Genomic DNA, 19,114 nt, shown 5'->3' on the forward strand with positions numbered 1-19,114 from the left:
TGAATGTGTACTTCAAGTTGATAAAATAAAAAACAAATCATTGCTCACCTTCACAAATGATGGCAGCTGTCTGTGAAAGGCTGCAATTGTTAGTTCCGTATACAAGGTTATCATATATTCTGTTGCCAGGTAAGGATAGGTTATCTGGGAAGATGGTTCCTTGTCCGAGTCCAAATGCCGACACGTTACTACCATAAGCAAGGCTCCAGCCACAACCCAGCAGACGGCAAATGCCGTCTGCGATGTCTCTGTTCACAGTGGAGCTGCAGAGCTCTCCCCACACGCCATTTTTGTAGACTTCCATGCGGCCCTCACAGCGGTTGGCACCTCCAGCCAGACGGAGCCCTGCAGCTGCAGAAAAAAATGAAAGTAACCGTGAAACGTGAGCATTACATATCCCACAAGGACGCATCCACACACACACACTAGGAATCTAAATTGACTTTTCGTTAATCTATTGCAGCCCATAAGCCAGGATCCAAATGTTGGCCATTCTGTGATTTTCAATATTCTATTCAAACTGAAACTCTTTACTACGCATTATTTTCTTTAGGCTGCATTTTAACTGGGCAAATTTGAACTCTTTTGGGCAGATTTTTTTTCTAATTTCATCAAACACAGCCTGGCATCCCTTATGGATGGGTTCATGGCTCCAGTTAGGATGCAGAAATCTCCGCCTCAGGCTTTGCACTTGCACTTAACGTGTGCAAATAGTTAATGGTAAAATGGAAGAAATACGATAAAAAAAAAGTAGGCCGTATCCTTTCCTGCAATAATACCGAAGGTGTTAATATATTAAAATACCAATTAGACACGTATTGCTAGGTATCATTAAGTCTGCATTAACCACACATCGCGCTTGTGGTAAAATATGCATTATCAAAGTATGTTTGTTTGCATGTTAAACCACAAGTACAGTGAGGGAAAAAAGTATTTGATCCCCTGCTGATTTTGTACGTTTGCCCACTGACAAAGAAATGATCAGTCTATAATTTTAATGGTAGGTTTATTTGAACAATGAGAGACAGAATAACAACACAAACATCCAGAAAAACGCATGTAAAAAATGTTATAAATTGATTTGCATTTTAATGAGAGAAATAAGTATTTGACCCCCTCTCAATCAGAAAGATTTCTGGCTCCCAGGTGTCTTTTATACAGGTAACGAGCTGAGATTAGGAGCACACTCTTAAAGGGAGTGCTCCTAATCTCAGCTTGTTACCTGTATAAAAGACACCTGTTCACAGAAGCAATCAATCAATCAGATTCCAAACTCTCCACCATGGCCAAGACCAAAGAGCTATCCAAGGATGTCAGGGACAAGATTGTAGACCTACACAAGGCTAGAATGGGCTACAAGACCATCGCCAAGCAGCTTGGTGAGAAGGTGACAACAGTTGGTGCGATTATTCGCAAATGGAAGAAACACAAAAGAACTGTCAATCTCCCTCGGCCTGGGGCTCCATGCAAGATCTCACCTCGTGGAGTTGGAATGATCATGAAAACGGTGAGGAATCAGCCCAGAACTACACGGGAGGATATTGTCAATGATCTCAAGGCAGCTGGGACCATAGTCACCAAGCAAACAGTTGGTAACACACTACGCCGTGAAGGACTGAAATCCTGCAGCGCCCGCAAGGTCCCCCTGCTCAAGAAAGCACATATACATGCCCGTCTGAAGTTTGCCAATGAACATCTAAATGATTCAGAGGACAACTGGGTAAAAGTGTTGTGGTCAGATGAGACCAAAATGGAGCTCTTTGGCATCAACTCAACTCGCCGTGTTTGGAGGAGGAGGAATGCTGCCTATGACCACAAGAACGCCATCCCCACCGTCAAACATGGAGGTGGAAGCATTATGCTTTGGGGGTGTTTTTCTGCTAAGGGAACAGGACAACTTCACTGCATCAAAGGGACGATGGACGGGGACATGTACCGTCAAATCTTGGGGGAAAACCTCCTTCCCTCAGCCAGGGCATTGAAAATGGGTCGTCGATGGGTATTCCAGCATGACAATGACCCAAAACACACGGCCAAGGCAACAAAGGAGTGGCTCAAGAAGAAGCACATTAAGGTCCTGGAGTGGCCTAGCCAGTCTCCAGACCTTAATCCCATAGAAAACATGTGGAGGGAGCTGAAGGTTCGAGTTGCCAAATGTCAGCCTCGAAACCTTAATGACTTGGGGAAGATCTGTAAAGAGGAGTGGGACAAAATCCCTCCTGAGATGTGTGCAAACCTGGTGGCCAACTACAAGAAACGTCTGACCTCTGTGATTGCCAACAATGGTTTTGCCACCAAGTACTAAGTCATGTTTTGCAGAGGGGTCAAATAATTATTTCCCTCATTAAAATGCAAATCAATTCATAACATTTTTGACATGCGTTTTTCTGGATTTTGTTGTTGTTATTCTGTCTCTCACTGTTCAAATAAACCTACCATTAAAATTATAGACTGATCATTTCTTTGTCAGTGGGCAAACGTACTAAATCATCAGGGGATCAAATATTTTTTTCCCTCACTGTATATGGGTTAATCCACACATGCATGATGTCTGTTTAGGGCAAAACATGGTTCTATACATAACATGTAGTGGAGAAAACATTTTTACCCTTAGCTCTAAGTGGGGCCATGAGCCACCGCTGTGAACAATGAACACCAGTGCATTGCTTTACTTTGATTCGTGTAAAATATATTTTGTTAGGCACAGTACCTGAACATAAAACGTAGCTCCTTGGGTCCCAGTTTCCACCATTACAGTACTGGTTTTGTCGTGACAGCGTGCACTGGGACAGTGATTTCTCTAATCCGGTGCATACGGCGGCCCACGTGGTATTATACCCTTCCACATTGTGATCATTGTAAATTATTGATTGGCCACAACCCAACTCCTGGCACACAGCATAGCTAATGGATGGGTAATAGAAGCATACGCTCTCTCATGTGCCATTCTGAAGTATCTCCACCCGTCCCTGGCAGCTGTACTGCCTGTCGACCAGACGCAGGGCCGCATCTGTGAAGACAAACAACACGATCACGCGTTGTGATTTACAAGAAAACAATTTGTAGTTCATGCGAAATGAAATTAAACCTAAAAATCTAAATTACATTCACGTCCAAATGAAGAGTTGTTTCAACGAGATTGGGAAACAATGCATGGTACTCAATAAGCTATAGCAACGAAATGTTACATATCATCACCATCAATCATGATAAATCCTACATGTGTACTTAGTACATCATATCTCTCCAACCTTTATCATTACATTATTTGTGGGGAAATAGTTTTCGCTTAACGTGGCACTTTTTAGGAAAGCCTCTACTACCGTGTTAAATGATCTGTTATTATACACAATAATGATGCAATCGGGGAATGCATGGCACCATCATTCCCTCGTGCAAAATGACTGCAGACTACGTGAAGTATACCACTATAACGAGGGAGCGATACTAAATGTACTTTTAATTTGAACAGCCACCAGAAGGCCTTCCTATAGCATTGCTATAATACATGATACCATGATCCCACGATCCATCTCACACCCACACATCAGCTGAACGCATTGCTCTGTCTCTGCAATCGTCATTCTCTCGAGAATGCTTGTTTCTTCAGCTGCCATTATGTCGCCATTGGCCATAACTCCATTCTACCCATGATGTGTCCTTCGCAAGTCCATTTGCTTTCTTTAACATTCTATATAATATATCTAATTTGTGTTCATTGCTCTGATCTATGTGTTCTTCATTGTTCAGTGTAATTACAAACAACAAAAAGAAGCAAATGTATTTGTCCAGCCGCATATCTCAGAGGCGATGTCACGAGGCCTGTGGCGATGCTTGAGCGGAGAGGCGGCCGGTGACTTGGTCCGAGTCCCGATGGCTACGCGACACAACGACGTTTTAAATGTTTTATATGTTTTTTTTAATTTAGAGCATTCCAGACTGATGAAAAGGCAACTCAGAATGCTCCGCTGGCCATTATGGCTCTGTCGGTAGAATCACGAGCAATGATTTGCTGGCTAATTGCAGACGTTTGATCGGAATTGTGAACCGTGAGCTGTTCAGAGAGACAGTCGACTGTTCTGCAGAGCCTGGTGAGTAATGGATGCAGCCTTGTACCTAAATACATTTCAGAGTCGGCAGCCAAGGAAGCCACATGAGGAGTGCGTTGGAACTGTCACAACGTGAAGCCTGGCTCGGCTGTTTGGACTATGTAGCTCTCTTTCAGATGCGACCTGCCACAAGTGATAACTCAATGAAGTGGCTTATCATGTGGCAACTTATCGCAGCCAAATACTCGAAATGCATGTTTCTAAATGTGGAGAATAAAACCGGAGGACCCGGAGAAAAATCCACGTGACCATAGGGAGAACATGCAAACTCCAAATATATAGGAATCAGGCTTGGGATCGAACCGATGACCTCCTGTATACTAGGCGAGGGAGATAACATCTCGCCACCGTAGCACGTTATTCAGTATGGATCTAACATAATGGAGCACCCAGATGTGGTGGATGAGGTCATGGCAGATGTTTGTAACACGGCGGGTTTAAATTGAGATGCTTGTCAAGCATTACTCCGATCATATTTACAGTCAGAAAGCGGCAGCGGAGCGAGCGGCAGAAATTTACTTGCACATTGCCTTCAATTTGGCGATGGCCTCCAATTTTGCTTTAGTTCAATCGCATGTCGTTGTTGCACAAACTATGTTGATAGTGCACCTGTGCACTGATTGAAGTCAATATGGCGCAATACGTTATAGTGTTTTCACTTTAATGCGTTTTTTTTCTTTTATGGAAGGTTTTTTGCTTAACGCGAACCAAGCCCGCTACACTGCGAGTATGGAGGGTGACGGACTACGCACTACAATTCGAGGAGTCTAGATGCTCGCTAACAGCACCTGTCCCACGTGCGTGAATTCTGTAGTGTGTTCTCAATTGTGATTGTCCAAAACAGAAAAAGTTATGGTTGTTCCAGTGTCAGACAGGCAGGAAGCAGTCCGTCCGTAGGCTGCATTGAAACAGCACGGTTTGACCCGGGATGACCCGGCCAACCCCTGTGGTCAATGCGGCTGGTTTTCTGTTTGGTATATAAATAATAGTTACACAACTTTATGAGTTTTGTTTATGTGGATCATCTTTATGAGGGTTATGCCTCTGTGTTAAGGGCAAAGAGACAGATGGGTGGACAGACCTGATGCATGAATACTTTTCAACCTTATGTCGTGGTCAAGGTTGACACCAAGGTTGACACAGGTCACACAGGTCACACAAGCTAGGGGAGAGGTACGTACTGGTCTGGACCGGTCCGGACCGGCAGGGACGAGAGGTGGTTGGAACCGCTCTGAGGGGAGGGGGCTGGCGAGAGCCAGGGCCCCGAGACACCCCCGCCCCTCAGAGGGAGGAGATAGAAGACGGCTCCCGGAGAGCGGAGGGGGTCAATCTCAGGAGAAGCTGAAGGAGGTGCGGCCGGAGATCCTGGACCCCCAAGCCTCGAGGATGCCGCCCCGCTGGGACTGAGTGGGCTGAGTAGCTATAGGCTAGGGAAGGAGAGTAACTGGGTAGCTGTAGGCTAGGGAAGGGGAGTAAGGAGAAGAGAGCCGGAGGCTGTACCTCCCTAGGTTGTGTGGTTGGGCTGTTCTCCCAGTGAGTCCGGAGGACTAGTGTTATTGGAATAAAAGCGTGTGGCCTCTACGAAGTCTCTGCCTCATTCAAGAATACTACAACTGGTGTCAGAAGTGGGGTATAAATGGGCGGTAGGGGATAAGGCGTGGCTGCACTGCCCGCAGGTGCCGCTGTCAACGTCATCGAAATTGCTGCGGCCCTGGCGGGGGCCGGTCGACATTATTCGGGTCGTTCGGGACCAGTGTGTTAGGGTCGCGTGCGGACGGCGTTCTTGGTACGTGCACCCCTCGCGCCTGAAGCCCTATGTCACACCACGCACTCACACATCTTCATCTCGCAGGGGCCGGCCGCGTGACGTGTCCGGCAGGTTGGGGGAAGGGCCTCGCGACCCCCTTGTTGTTCCGACACCCCCTGCCACTCTTTCGGATGCTGCAGGTGTGAGTCCACCTAGGGTGGCCTCACCGGAGGAGCGGGAAGCGAGCCGGCCGCCTGTCCAGCAGGAAGACGGCTCGCGGGCTTTGTCCCCGGGGCCTCGGGACGTGCCGGACGCCCGTCATTTGGGCCCTCCTGACCCTCCGCAAGGAACGCTGGCCTCTGGCGATGGACCCGCCACACGGACTCGTTCGAAGGGTCTCAGGTTCTCCTGAGACCTGTCGCAGACACACTGCCTCCTCGCGGAGCCTGGGTGTTCGAGTCACCTTGTTCGTTGGTGTGGTGTGTCCGCGGTGTTCTTGTGTACAGGGGGGTTGGGGTAAATTATTGGGGACGGTTGTGGTTGCTGTTCTGTTGTTGTTACTGTTGTGTTGAGGCTCACGCATTGTTCTTGTCGTGTTCAGAATTCCTGGTTCGCGAGTTAGGGTTGGGATGTGGATAGTGATGCAACCGGGACGGCTGCGTGCTGTGTAGGGGGGGGTGATGTCGTGGTCAAGGTTGACACCAAGGTTGACACAGGTCACACAGGTCACACAAGCTAGGGGAGAGGTACGTACTGGTCTGGACCGGTCCGGACCGGCAGGGACGAGAGGTGGTTGGAACCGCTCTGAGGGGAGGGGGCTGGCGAGAGCCAGGGCCCCGAGACACCCCCGCCCCTCAGAGGGAGGAGATAGAAGACGGCTCCCGGAGAGCGGAGGGGGTCAATCTCAGGAGAAGCTGAAGGAGGTGCGGCCGGAGATCCTGGACCCCCAAGCCTCGAGGATGCCGCCCCGCTGGGACTGAGTGGGCTGAGTAGCTATAGGCTAGGGAAGGAGAGTAACTGGGTAGCTGTAGGCTAGGGAAGGGGAGTAAGGAGAAGAGAGCCGGAGGCTGTACCTCCCTAGGTTGTGTGGTTGGGCTGTTCTCCCAGTGAGTCCGGAGGACTAGTGTTATTGGAATAAAAGCGTGTGGCCTCTACGAAGTCTCTGCCTCATTCAAGAATACTACACTTATTTGAAGAGCATTGAAAAGCAGTGCAATGTAATAATACAAGTGGATGTTTTCATAAAAAATATCAACATTAAGATAATATTTCAAATGAGGATTAACTGTTTTTTCTCTTTAATTTGGTTGATTGACAATCAGAGAAGTGATGATCAAATTAGAGTGTAAATACTTACTCGATGAATTGGTTATAATCCATGGGTAAGCAGTCGTTGCACGTGCTGAAGAAGCAAACACGAATGTGAATTCAATCGAGTTCAACGTTTTTATTAGAAATGGTGATTATTTAATTCGTTTTCATCAATGATTGAAATACATACAGAAAGTGTTAAAACATATATATATAACCAACCATACGATTACTGCGTGAATATAATTCCGTTGGTCTGTACACGTTATTTTAAATATGGAAAAATGTGTATATTTCAATACAACTTGGAGAGAATCAACATTTTAACAAATAAATCACATGTTTGAATCGTAAATGTGGTTACTGGAGTTGTGGAAGTTGAAAACAGTCAGATCTGCTATTAGTTTATGTTGTAAAGTTGATATATAAAGATGCATTTTTTTAAAATCATAGTTTCTGAGCAAAAGATCCAGATGGGTCAGAATGCCAAGGAGCCAGCAATAAACATCGTCCTACTAATACTCTGAGCATGTTGAACAATACCACCGGATCTAATTAACTAATGACACCTGCCACCCAACGAGAGATGTCAATTCTCAGACTGTCCGAGTGAAACTCGAAGTGACAAACCTTGTCTACTCGAAGATTCGTATGTCTTTCAGAAGTTTGCTGCAGAAGGCAGCCGAGGTCACCAAACAGAATAGAGTTAATCCTCAATCAGCGCATTATTGCTGACGTGAGTCTAGCACGTGACGGACTACTAGCGAGTCTAATGCAGGACGGACTACTCACTATAACGCAAGTCTAGTGCAACTATTGTGGTTGTGTTACTAATAATTGGTGCATATATTCGCACTACAATATAATTAGTGGTGATTAAACCTTGTGAATGTTGCTGGGTTACGGTTGGCTTAGGATAAATGGGGGTTATGTTAGGCCACGCCCTTCATCAACCTCTCAGAATAGGCAGGCACCTGACTCAATTGCCAGAGTCACGTGACCACTGCAGGATCATTTTTAAGAGAGGGAGATGTTTATCGGAGGGACAATCGTGACACCAGCACGTTGATATTACAGATCCGTTGGCGTATCTGTGAGCTGCGAGCTGGACAAAGAAACATCGAATTTTGGACCCTCGTCCAGAAAGTCATTGGATGCACGTAGCCAGTGTTGAGCGTGATAGCGAGTCGTGTCACAGTTGACAAGGAGGCGGATCATGCAGCAGAACCAAAACAACACAGCGTCCTACCATAACTTTTATTTTATAATTTATTAATGATCGAAATGTGTCCTCGATAACGATCACGACCAGGAGAGATCGAGACACAGTGGGCACTGGTCACACTTTTACGTTACGGACTACTCGCTATAACGCGAATCTAGCACATGACGGACTACTTTTCTGAGCGGCCAGGGTGTTAGCAGCGTTGTTCTGTGATTCTAGAAGCTGGTAGTCTAGTGCCGTAGTATTGGTACTGTAGTACTGATACGCGCTGTGATACATGGCATGCCTTCCTCTTCCTCCGCAGGCTTTGTTCTGGCATCTTTGCATGGGCATCGTCATCTCTCTCCCACATCTTTTTCACTTGCCATATCTCTCACACACTTTATGTTTAAATAAATGACTGTGACACATACCATATTTGTATAAATATATAAACACAACACGTAAAAAAACATGTACAACAATGGACTGTGATATAATAACAATACAATTACGGTTTGGAATTGCACCCCCTACCTTCACCGTTATTCCCCAGAGGACAATTACTCCTGCTTAACGTCAATTTGCTTTAAGCAGCAATTTTTAGGAACGTAACCGCCGCGTTTAGCGAGGACTCGCTGCATGCGAGTGTAATTTTTTTTTTTACTTAATGAATTTTTTTTAAAATATTTGTTATGTTATGTTTTAAAACCAAGCTCGGTGTTAAGCACATTTACTAAATGTGTACTCACTTGTTGATTCAGTTGTAGATGTTGTTGTACTTAAAGCTGCCGTAGCTGAAATATAATGATCAAATAAACATGCATTGAATTTGTACATCTTATATCAAGGGCATAGGGGTTCTGAGATTCTTCCTTAATCACACTTATTTCTGGATAGCTAAACTTGATAATAATAACATAACCACCGTTAATGTTGTAATCATCATCCTCCACGGTCTCCATCTCCACTTTGGTGACGCATCCCAGTGATAGCGCATTCGTCGCTTATTGCAGAGGTTCACGGTTTAACTCTGGCAGGCAGCCCTGGTTAATACTGCAAGTGCCTTATCCATCAAATCTCTGCCATCTGATTCTTAGCAGATGTTAAAGATACCGTAGCGTCGTTAAAAAAGAGAGGCCCATTGTGTGCCGGAGTCATGGTCACAATCTATCACATTTGAAATATATTTTGGTGTTATCAAAGGAAATTATTTTAAATTAGTCCAATTAGGATATTATTTCGAATTTGAATTCCTGCTGTAATGTTGGTAAATTCAGAAGGCTAGGAAGCTGCATATCAGGAATGGGGCCAGGTTGTTTCGAGTAGTGAAAGATATGGCCAGCAGAGGAAAAATGGGAATTCATGGCATCTATGACTTTTTTCAGTTCAGAGAGGCAATTAACAACAATCGAGAGCTTATGCGGTACTCCATGGTCAATGGTTTTACCATCAAGCTGCTTCATAGCTTTTCTGAAAAGGATAGGATCATTTTTAGAATGTAAAAGAGTGCCCTGAAGTATCGATGTTTGGATGAATGATTCAGCTTCGTGCATCTGTTCCTACTCCAATCGAATATCTGCCACTACCCACAATCACCTCTTCATTATTCGAAAAATCCGTCTCCTCATCTTACTCTCTGCTGCGAAACTCCTGGCTCACTCCCTTGTTTTCATTCACCTTGACTATTGCAACTCTTTTCTTGTTGAATATATGCCTTTTCCAAAACTATATATTATGAATGATTCTGCCTATTTTTTTGTAATAAATTGATCTGGATGTCGCGCTGGGGCACGTAAATTGCGAGTCACCATCAATTCCCTCTGCCTCCTGCCTCGCCCACACAAAAAAAAACTAAATAATATACTGCGGAAAGTTGTAAAACACACTTAGGGGCAATTGAGAGCAGCTGTTTCCACATGCCATGATATGGCTAGAGGAAGAGGAGAGGTGCCAGTCCTTGATGTGATTTAGAAAATTACTTCAATAAATTAAAACAGACACACACACATGGACATCGGACAGTCATAATCACAGGCCAAGGAGCGAAATCAAAGGAATTCCGGTCCTTTGAGAGAAGGTGAACCGAGGTGGAGATTTTCGGATATAATGAAGAAGCAAAACCACGAAAATAAGTACTGCGAGTGACAAGCTCCGGGGTATGGCCTCGAAATCAACCATGCGTCTCGAGTCTTGCAGAGGAGAGAGGCGATGTATTGTTAAGTGCTGAGATCGGCACTGACAGGCAGAGTATCGCTGAAAGTTTTTATTCTACATGTATCCTGATGTTTTGAGTCGCTTGCAGAGTCAAGGACTGCGATCAGTTGTATTGTACTAAGCTATAAGAGTTGTGAGAAGCAACGAGGTGTGCTAATACAATTTATGATTTTGGGAGTGAGTGAGGAGTGGCGACAAGCAGCTCACAGCAGGAGCCCTCCTGGAAGAAGGGTGCAGAGCACCAAGAGACGGACGACGCTGCAGACCAGCGGACGTGCTCACTTGGAACCCCGAGCACACACCAGCAAAGGTCGAGTCTACAAGGACCATGGAGAAATGAGTCTTGCAATGGCAAGCTCAGGGGATGGGCCTCGAAATCAAGTCTTGTAGAGGAGAGGAGCGAAGTGTTGCTAAGATGGGGTTCAGTGCTGACAGAGTATAACTGAAAGTTTTATTCTACACTAGCGGGAAATACATGGCATTGCCCGGGTCAAAAAGACAGACACACACATCGACGTATACACACTTACAGACATCGACCCACACACACAAACACAGCGACTTACACACACACATACACACATATGGAATCACACACCAGACATCGACTTTAGCTATACACACGTGGAGTTACACACACATACTGTATTGACGTACACGCATACAGCAACTCACACACTTACATAGACAACCACAGGCATTGACCTAAACACACATATGGACTCAAACACACACATATCGACTAAGGCACACACACAGGGACTTACACACATACATGTAGCCATGCACACACATCGACTTAAAAAACAACCGGCATTTGCCACTAAGTGGCGGTGACGTCACCACGACGCTTGTGCCAGGCCATGTGCACCTTGAGGCTACGTGAAGTGTCGAACGCCCGCTGGCAGGAGGTCACGGGGCAGACCCAGGTATCACGGGTCGACTGACTGAGATGACTGAGATGACTGGCTGCTGCACCACCTGTGCCCCCTACTATGCCAACTTGCTGTGCTTTAGCCTACCGGCGCGCCGCTCGTTGTTGTGAGCGTCGCTCCTCTGCCCTCTGTTGTTGTTGGAGGGCGACTGCCTCCAACTGCCCAGTAGTGTCCTTCACGAGCCTCCTCCACAAAGGCTGATCTTGACACCGCTGGTACCAGTCATCGGTAAGTTCACTCAGCTCCACATCCCTCTGTACCACGTCACTCAATCTCTTCTCTAGCCCGTACAGCGCCCGTTAAGCCCTCTCGATCCGGCCGAAGAAAAGCGGTTTTGGCATGCGGTGATTGGGCATGCGCGGGCTACATGGTCGAGCCAACGCAGCCTTGCCTGCCGCCGGAGGTGCTCACCGATGGGACTTTGTCCAGATCTTTCGAAGATTTGTGAGCTCCTCACACAATCCAGCCTGGTTAAACCCAGGATTGATCTTTGCAGGCCAGCCTAAATGTTTCTAACCGGCGAATATGTTCCATTAGGGGTCCATGTTTTGCAAACTTAGAGAAGGGAGGGAATGACTGTGGCCGAGAAGACTTGAAGCTTCGTGTGGAGCGACAGACCAGGTAGCTTCCACACAGCATTACGCAACCGATAAAAAATAATGCCACTCGACTGATTCGGAGTGAGACCTCTGCTGTTAAACCGGAGCTGGTCATGAGCACACTGCCCAGGTATAGGAAACTCTCCACTCTCTCCACAACTCGCCATCACCGATTGGGAGTTGTGGGGGTGGAGTGCCCGATGGTACCAAATATCCAGGCAGGTGATTCATTTTGGTGGGGCTGATGGTAAGGCCCCACCTCTTAGTGGCACACTCCAGTTTCAGCAGCAGCGCCTCCAACTCCTCCTCTGAGTGAGTTGCAATTACCAGGTCGCCGGCATACATAACGTGGTTGACCAATAGGGAGCCATCCTTTGATCGTACCCGGGCATTGATCCTATTGTATCTGTACCAGATGAAATGTCTTCCGGTAGAGCTACTGAAGGCTTCACGAACTACGTGGTCGAAATAGATGTTAAATAATGTTGGAGCCAGGGGACATCTATGTCGCACCCCAAGGTGTACAGGGAATGGCTTTGACTCCCAGCCACGTAGATTTATCTGGCCCTGTTCATCATCATGAAGGTCCTTAATGAGCATGAGCAAAGGGTCAGGGAATCCGAAAGCACGAAGAACAACCCAGAGACCAGGCCTACTGATAGTATCATAGGCCTTGACCAAGTCAATGAAGCAGAGATATAGGCCTTGTTGGAATTCCCTACACCTCTGCTGTAGCAGACGGAGAGAAAAAATGGCATTTGTGCATGACCATCCTTCCTGAAACCACATTGGGGCTCCGCAAGCCTCTCCTCAGCGTGCCTAGCAACATGATGTTGAATAATCCTTGCTAGGACCTTTCTCGGCACACTGAGGAGTGAGATGTCCCTGTAGTTGTTACAGTCTTTGCGGTCCCCCTTCTTAAAGAGGGAGACCACCAGGGCATCCTTCCAATCCTGCGGAACCCGTCCGGTGGACCAGACTGTTGTTATGATGTAATATAGGGCAGTCTGTGCACAAACGCCATCCTTCCTCAGCATTTCGCTTGAGAGATCATCTCTGCCCGGTGCCTTTCCTGGTCTCAGACTCTGGATCGCCTTCAGTAGTTCCTCAATGGATGGCATCTCAGCCAGCCACTAACAGGGGGTGACTTCCTCCTCCAATATTTGAGGCACCGCCACCTCAGCAGGGTCATTCCCACTTTGTCCCATGATGTTTTACAGGCTGAGGGATTCCTCCACCCCCAGGACCTCACAGAAATGCTCAGCAAATCTGCAAACCTGTTCCTGGGTGTCGAAGACTAGATCACCGTTCTATCCCCTAATTATGGTAATAGGTGTGGCGCTGCAGGTTACTTTTTGATGGAGTTAAATAGGGATTTTTGATCGTGGGCCATTGAGGCAGACTCCATCTCCTCAGCAACCCGCGACCACCACCCATTCTTACAGCGCCTCATGGCTCTCTGAAACTCCGAGCGAAGGCTGCGGTAAGCCTCCTCATTCTCTGCCATGGGATGCTGTAGCCGATGAGAGTGGGCCTGTCGCTTTTTCTCAACCAGCTTGAACATCTCCTCTGTCAGCCAGGGTCTCTGGGGAGATCTGGACCGCGTACCCAAAGCAGCCATTGCAGTTGCACGAGTCACAGTAGTAAACTTTGCCCATTTACCCTCGACATCAGGAGGAGTGGGGGACGATGCCAACCCCAGCCGCAAGCGATGATTAAATTCTCACTTGCAACTTCCATCAGCTAGCTGAGACCAGGCCACCTTAGGTTGCAATGGGGTCCTGGATGTACACCCACCACCGGAGTGGAAGAATAGCAGGCGCATCTTATAGATGACAAGTCGATGGTCAGAGGGCAGATCAGCTTCACGGTGGGTCCTGGTGTCAAGGACATGGGCTCACATCCGCTGGTCCATCACTCTGTAGTCCAGCAGATGTTCTTGCTTGGACCCAGCATGCGTCCATGATGTTGTGTGGATGCGCCGATGCCGAAACAGCATGTTGGTAATTACAAGCCCATGGGCTGCATAAAAATCTAGCAGCAGCCTACCATTGTTATTGAGCTGATCTGGCCCATGCCTTCCAATCACTCCAGACCAGGTGCCAGCATCATGACCAACTCGGGCATTGAAGTCACCCAACAAGATGACTCTAACCCGAGGGGCCACTTTAGCCAGCACCTGTGACAGGAGGTCATAGAAGGCATCTGACTCATCGGCCTTGCCTGCATCCCTCCATGGATGTTCATATTCGGTGGGGGCATAAGTAACCATGACCACCACTCCTCGCCTCCAATTGATGGGAAGGCGAGCCCAAATTAGCCTGGGGTTTACAGCTTCCCACACCTCACCGCTATGCTCCCACGTCCCCTTCATTATTTTGTTCAGAATAAGAGCCACACCCTGTTGTTTGGCAGTCTTCTGCCCCGAGTAGAGGACTGTCCACCCCTCATGGTGGCAGGAGCGAGAGCTGGTCCACCAGACCTCCTGATTGCCACAGAGATCCAGGCGGGTACCGGTCCAGCTCCCGACAGAGGAGTGGCAGCCTCTCCTCCGCAGTGAGCGTTCGAACATTCCATGTGGCCACACGTAGTGGCTTTTTGTTGTTTCGGTAGGAGCCCCGAGAGTAAAGATTCAATCTCCTGGCTCCGCCAAATGCGGTTTGGCCAGGAGACATCATAGATGCCTGTCCCCCTGGAGCCTCCGGCACACGCTTATTAATTGCATATTTTTCACGTGGTTTAGTGATAATTTATTGAAGGTGGAGGGGATACCAGCCCTTTGCACCCGTCCAGAGCCCCCATGTAGCCGCTGTGGTGGTCACAAACGGCCTGAGGGGAAAGTCCAATCGGAATTGGCCCTCCACCTCACAGCACTGTCCACGACAACGTTGCCCGTCCGGCACCACGGGGAGGTAGGGAGTTGTTTTTGCCGACTTACACACACACAAGACTCACACACACATATACAGACTGACACACACAAAGCCCTACACACAAAGACACATTGACTCGCACACACACATCGACTTACAAACAAGTAAACATCGACTTACACGCACACATGGACTCACACACACAAACACATCGACTCTGACACTCACACACATGAACTCAAACATACACATCGACTGACACACACATCGACTGACACACACATCGACTGACACACACATAGACTCGCACACACACGTGAACTTAAGCACACACTTGCACTTACACATACACATCGGCACACACAAATACAAAGCGACCGTCGCTGACACGCAGATGGACTCACACAGACACAAAGACATAGGCACACACATAAAAAAGCAAGTAAATTGTGAAAAATGAGTTGTCTGCACACAAACATAATTAGTCGTATAAATGCAAGGTGATTATTAAAAAAATAGGTTTAAATGTACGTAAGTTTAGAGAAAGAAGAAAATGAAATCATATGTTCGCGCACACAAACAATATTACGTTAATATTTCCAAGGTTATGTAAATGATATGTTTTTATGTACGTGCGTCTAGCAAAAGAAGCAAGAAAATGAAAAATAATATGCCTGTACGCACAAAAAAGGAATTTAATATTTGCAAGGTGATTAAATAAATAATAGGTTTCTATCTACGTGAGGTTAGCGAAAGAAGCAATAAAAAAAAGTTGTCTGCACACAAACAAAATGATTATTATATGTCAAAACCAACTATATCCTTTTTCTATGTGTTGGACTCGGGTGAACCTGAGCAGCTTCTCACGGATCAGGGCAGAAATTTTTCCTCTAAGCTTTAATGAGAAGTTTGCGATGTGCTAGGCACTGATGATATTTGAAGTTCCCCGTACCATCCCCAGATGAACGGGATGATAAAACGGTTTCATAGAACTCTGACAGCTATGCTTAGTCATGCTGTCAGAGCAGCATGTTCCGGCACCCCACGCTGCCATTGGATTTTCGCCTTCTTTTCTCATGTATGAGAGGGAGAGTGAACCTCCTATAGAGATTCAATTGGGATTGTCTGAAAAAAATGGAAATCTAAATTGCCTGCGCCCTTGTTAATCACCTTGAAATGTGTTTCAGCAGTTAAAGAAGCGGTGAAATTAAACACTGCCAAGGAACAGGCAGCCAACAAACGAAATTCGGAAGGAGGGACCATGAGTAACATTGGACTGTGGGGGATTGGGCATGCATGGTTGCATTGCCTGTAAGTGCCATTGGGAACGTCCCTCGAATTGTATCACCCATGGCAGGGTCCTGTGGAAGTAGTGCATTTCAAATGGCCGCAGTGCGTGCGCATACGAGTTGGCCGTCGCCGTTGGTTTGTTCATCCATCGCAGTTGAAGCCCTATATTCCTCCTCATCATCAAAACGTTGTACACGACCAGTGTCTGGTATGTCCGACGAGCCGGGGGAAACGCAGAGGGACAGTGTGCATCAGGAGGACTGTATTGTGCCGCCCGCAGCTTCTGAACCCCAAACCGGCGGGGCCCATGATCCATATTTCCGGTCAGTGATGTGAAGATTGTCCCGATGGACGGACCGGCGGCGAGAGGCCAGTCCGAATGTCGCAAATTTCGATGAAACCGTTGGGTGCGGGGTTATGTGGGGATCAAGGGGGTTGCATTGCATGGTTTATAGAAGGTTTTTTTTTCTTTCCCCCTCTGTTCATATTGCTGTTCTCCTGCCTCTATAACTTGTTGTTTAAATTCCCCCCCTTTATTGTAGATCGCTCTGCCCTACTCAAAAAAACATTTTGTTATTACGTTCATGTTCTTGGGGTGCTTTTATGGTTCTTGCATTTTCAGTATTATTGGTAGCCGGGACCGCTAATTTTTCACCACGGTGGGGGGGGGGGTTATGTATTGACAGGGTGACACCTGCCGGCCTGTGGGAGCGGAGTCAGTCAGAAGCTCTGGGAACCAACCCGAAGGTTCTGTAAAGGGGGCGTGGCCAGAGGTGGAGCTTGGCTTTACCAGGCAGATATAAGGAGCCCCGAATCAGAGGAACCAGAAGTTCGGGGCTGTTAGTGTGGGGTCTGAGTCCTGTTAGCGTCACTGCCATCATCATCTCTTCGTCTTCGACCACGTGGCTGTTCTTCTGCAAGACCAACTCCGTCGCCGCCGCTACGCTCGTCGACCAGCCAGCGTAGCACAGGACGGAGATGGGCTGCGTGTTTCGACAGCCTAGGTGTAGCCGCGCTACGAAGTGTATCGCCCTGTGTGCTCTTAATAAATAAGAAGCCTTCTACTAGACGTGTGTCGGAAGTCGCTCACTATGCATTTATAATCATCTATGTTACAAATCTACACATCACATGAATATTGAGATGTCTCTTTGATCACCTAATCTTGTCCGCGAATTCATTGATGTGCCATTAGCCAATTGATAAGCATATGTTAGCCAAACCTACACACTTGTAAGTATGCTATTGTTTCGGGACATTCTTTCATTACATAATCTCACCAATCAATTAATTAATTAATGCCTACTTTTTTCTATGGGCACATGTCTCTTTATCACTGTTCCTATCGCCGTGTATGGACGCGTTACTCTGAGGAATTAGCCGATTGTTCTGTTGCTCAGTTTTAACAAACGTAACCATTGTGGGTTAATTTTACAGATCAATGAGTAGGACATCTCCAGGAGTACTGTGTTGACAATTCCGAGAATAAGTGTGTTCACATATTAGAGTGTTTTTAGATATTAAAATTGCTTAACACAGAAGAGTCTGAGTGGTTCCTTCCTAGGTTCATGCATAATAATCTTAATATTAAGAACTGTATCCTGCGGTGAGTCCTGAATTCTGAAAGCTGACATAATTACACTTAAACGTAACACTGGTCAACACACATTTTCTGGCATAAGGTATTCCAACGGTTTTAAGGTAGGTAATTTTGGGGTGCTGATTCCAAATCTGGCATCAGTTTTTGTCTATTACATCAGGTTTCTGAGATATCAATTATTGCATTTTCAATAAAAACTGCAGAAAAAAAATATTAAATAAATGTGGATATCTACATAAAATGATATTATAAACACACTATCCTAAAAATACAGCACCATATTTTAACACTAAAGCAGTCACTGACTCGCAACAACTTGCAATCATAAGTGACAGAGTTAATTTCGGGTAAAATCAATGCAAATGGGGTATGCCGATAGCATAAAATAAGATGTGATAGAGCAAATCTGAGATCAGATTTGGAATCAGCACCCTGCAATTAGTCTAAAACAGCTGCAAAGGTCCAGGCCAGAAATTTTTTTTTTTGTTGACCAGTGTATAATCAATAAAAGTTAAAGCGATAGTAATTTTATTATCACGAATGGTAATACACCCCGAGACAACGAAACTAAGCCTAATTAGCATAATTGCATATACTTGCATAACTGAATAAAATTACACATTTTTCACCGTATTAATCACGATTGGTAATACACCTCTAGATAACGAAGCTGAGCCTAATTTGCACAATTACATAAATTAGCATAATTTCATTAAATTTTCGATTCCCACACTTCTACTCGACTTTCCTAACTCGTCTGGCTCCCTGTCTCCTATCGCGGTCTGTTTACATTTCTCTAAGTCTATAAATCCCTTCATGGGCTTGCCCCACCACCCCATCTTGCTTCTATCATATCGTACTACTCTGTCTCATCCCGTCCTCTACGTTTCCAATCTCTACCGTCCCTCGCTGTGCCTCCCTCATCACCCTGCGCCCAGTCTCTCACTCGTGCTCCCTTCTCGCTGCCCTTCACTTGAAATAACTTCCACTGCAGTACACAGATCAACCATCTTCAACCTGCTTCTATTCCTCCCTGACCATAACCCCCATCGAGCCCAGCGTCATCATCATAATCATCCTGCTTCTCCCTGCCCCTGCATCCCAGCTACAACCATGTCCACCCCAACCCCTATAACTACCTCTATACAAGATCGCCTGCCTCTGCCAGAATGCCTTCACATCTGCCTGCCCGCCGTAGCTTTCTTCATTATTGACAACTTGCAGCTCAG

The 19,114-nt window shown here is 46.5% G+C and overlaps 1 protein-coding gene and 1 long non-coding RNA gene across 2 annotated transcripts in view; both read right to left on the reverse strand.

The window, feature by feature from the left end:
• LOC144735516 (scavenger receptor cysteine-rich domain-containing protein DMBT1-like) overlaps positions 1-19,114 on the reverse strand; it is a 376,933-nt gene that overhangs the window by 95,299 nt on the left and 262,520 nt on the right. The gene's annotated exons all lie outside the window — the stretch shown is intronic.
• LOC144735520 (uncharacterized) overlaps positions 1-19,114 on the reverse strand; it is a 29,796-nt gene that overhangs the window by 8,377 nt on the left and 2,305 nt on the right. The window contains exons 3-6 of the long non-coding RNA XR_013588646.1: positions 9,124-9,168; positions 7,214-7,258; positions 2,711-3,010; positions 49-351 (exon numbers count right to left, since the gene is read on the reverse strand). This is a non-coding gene — a long non-coding RNA (uncharacterized LOC144735520). The remainder of the gene's footprint in view (positions 1-48; positions 352-2,710; positions 3,011-7,213; positions 7,259-9,123; positions 9,169-19,114) is intronic.

Source organism: Lampetra planeri, chromosome 55 (assembly GCF_965212315.1).
Source record: "Lampetra planeri chromosome 55, kcLamPlan1.2.h2, whole genome shotgun sequence".
Taxonomy (NCBI): Eukaryota; Metazoa; Chordata; class Hyperoartia; order Petromyzontiformes; family Petromyzontidae; genus Lampetra; species Lampetra planeri.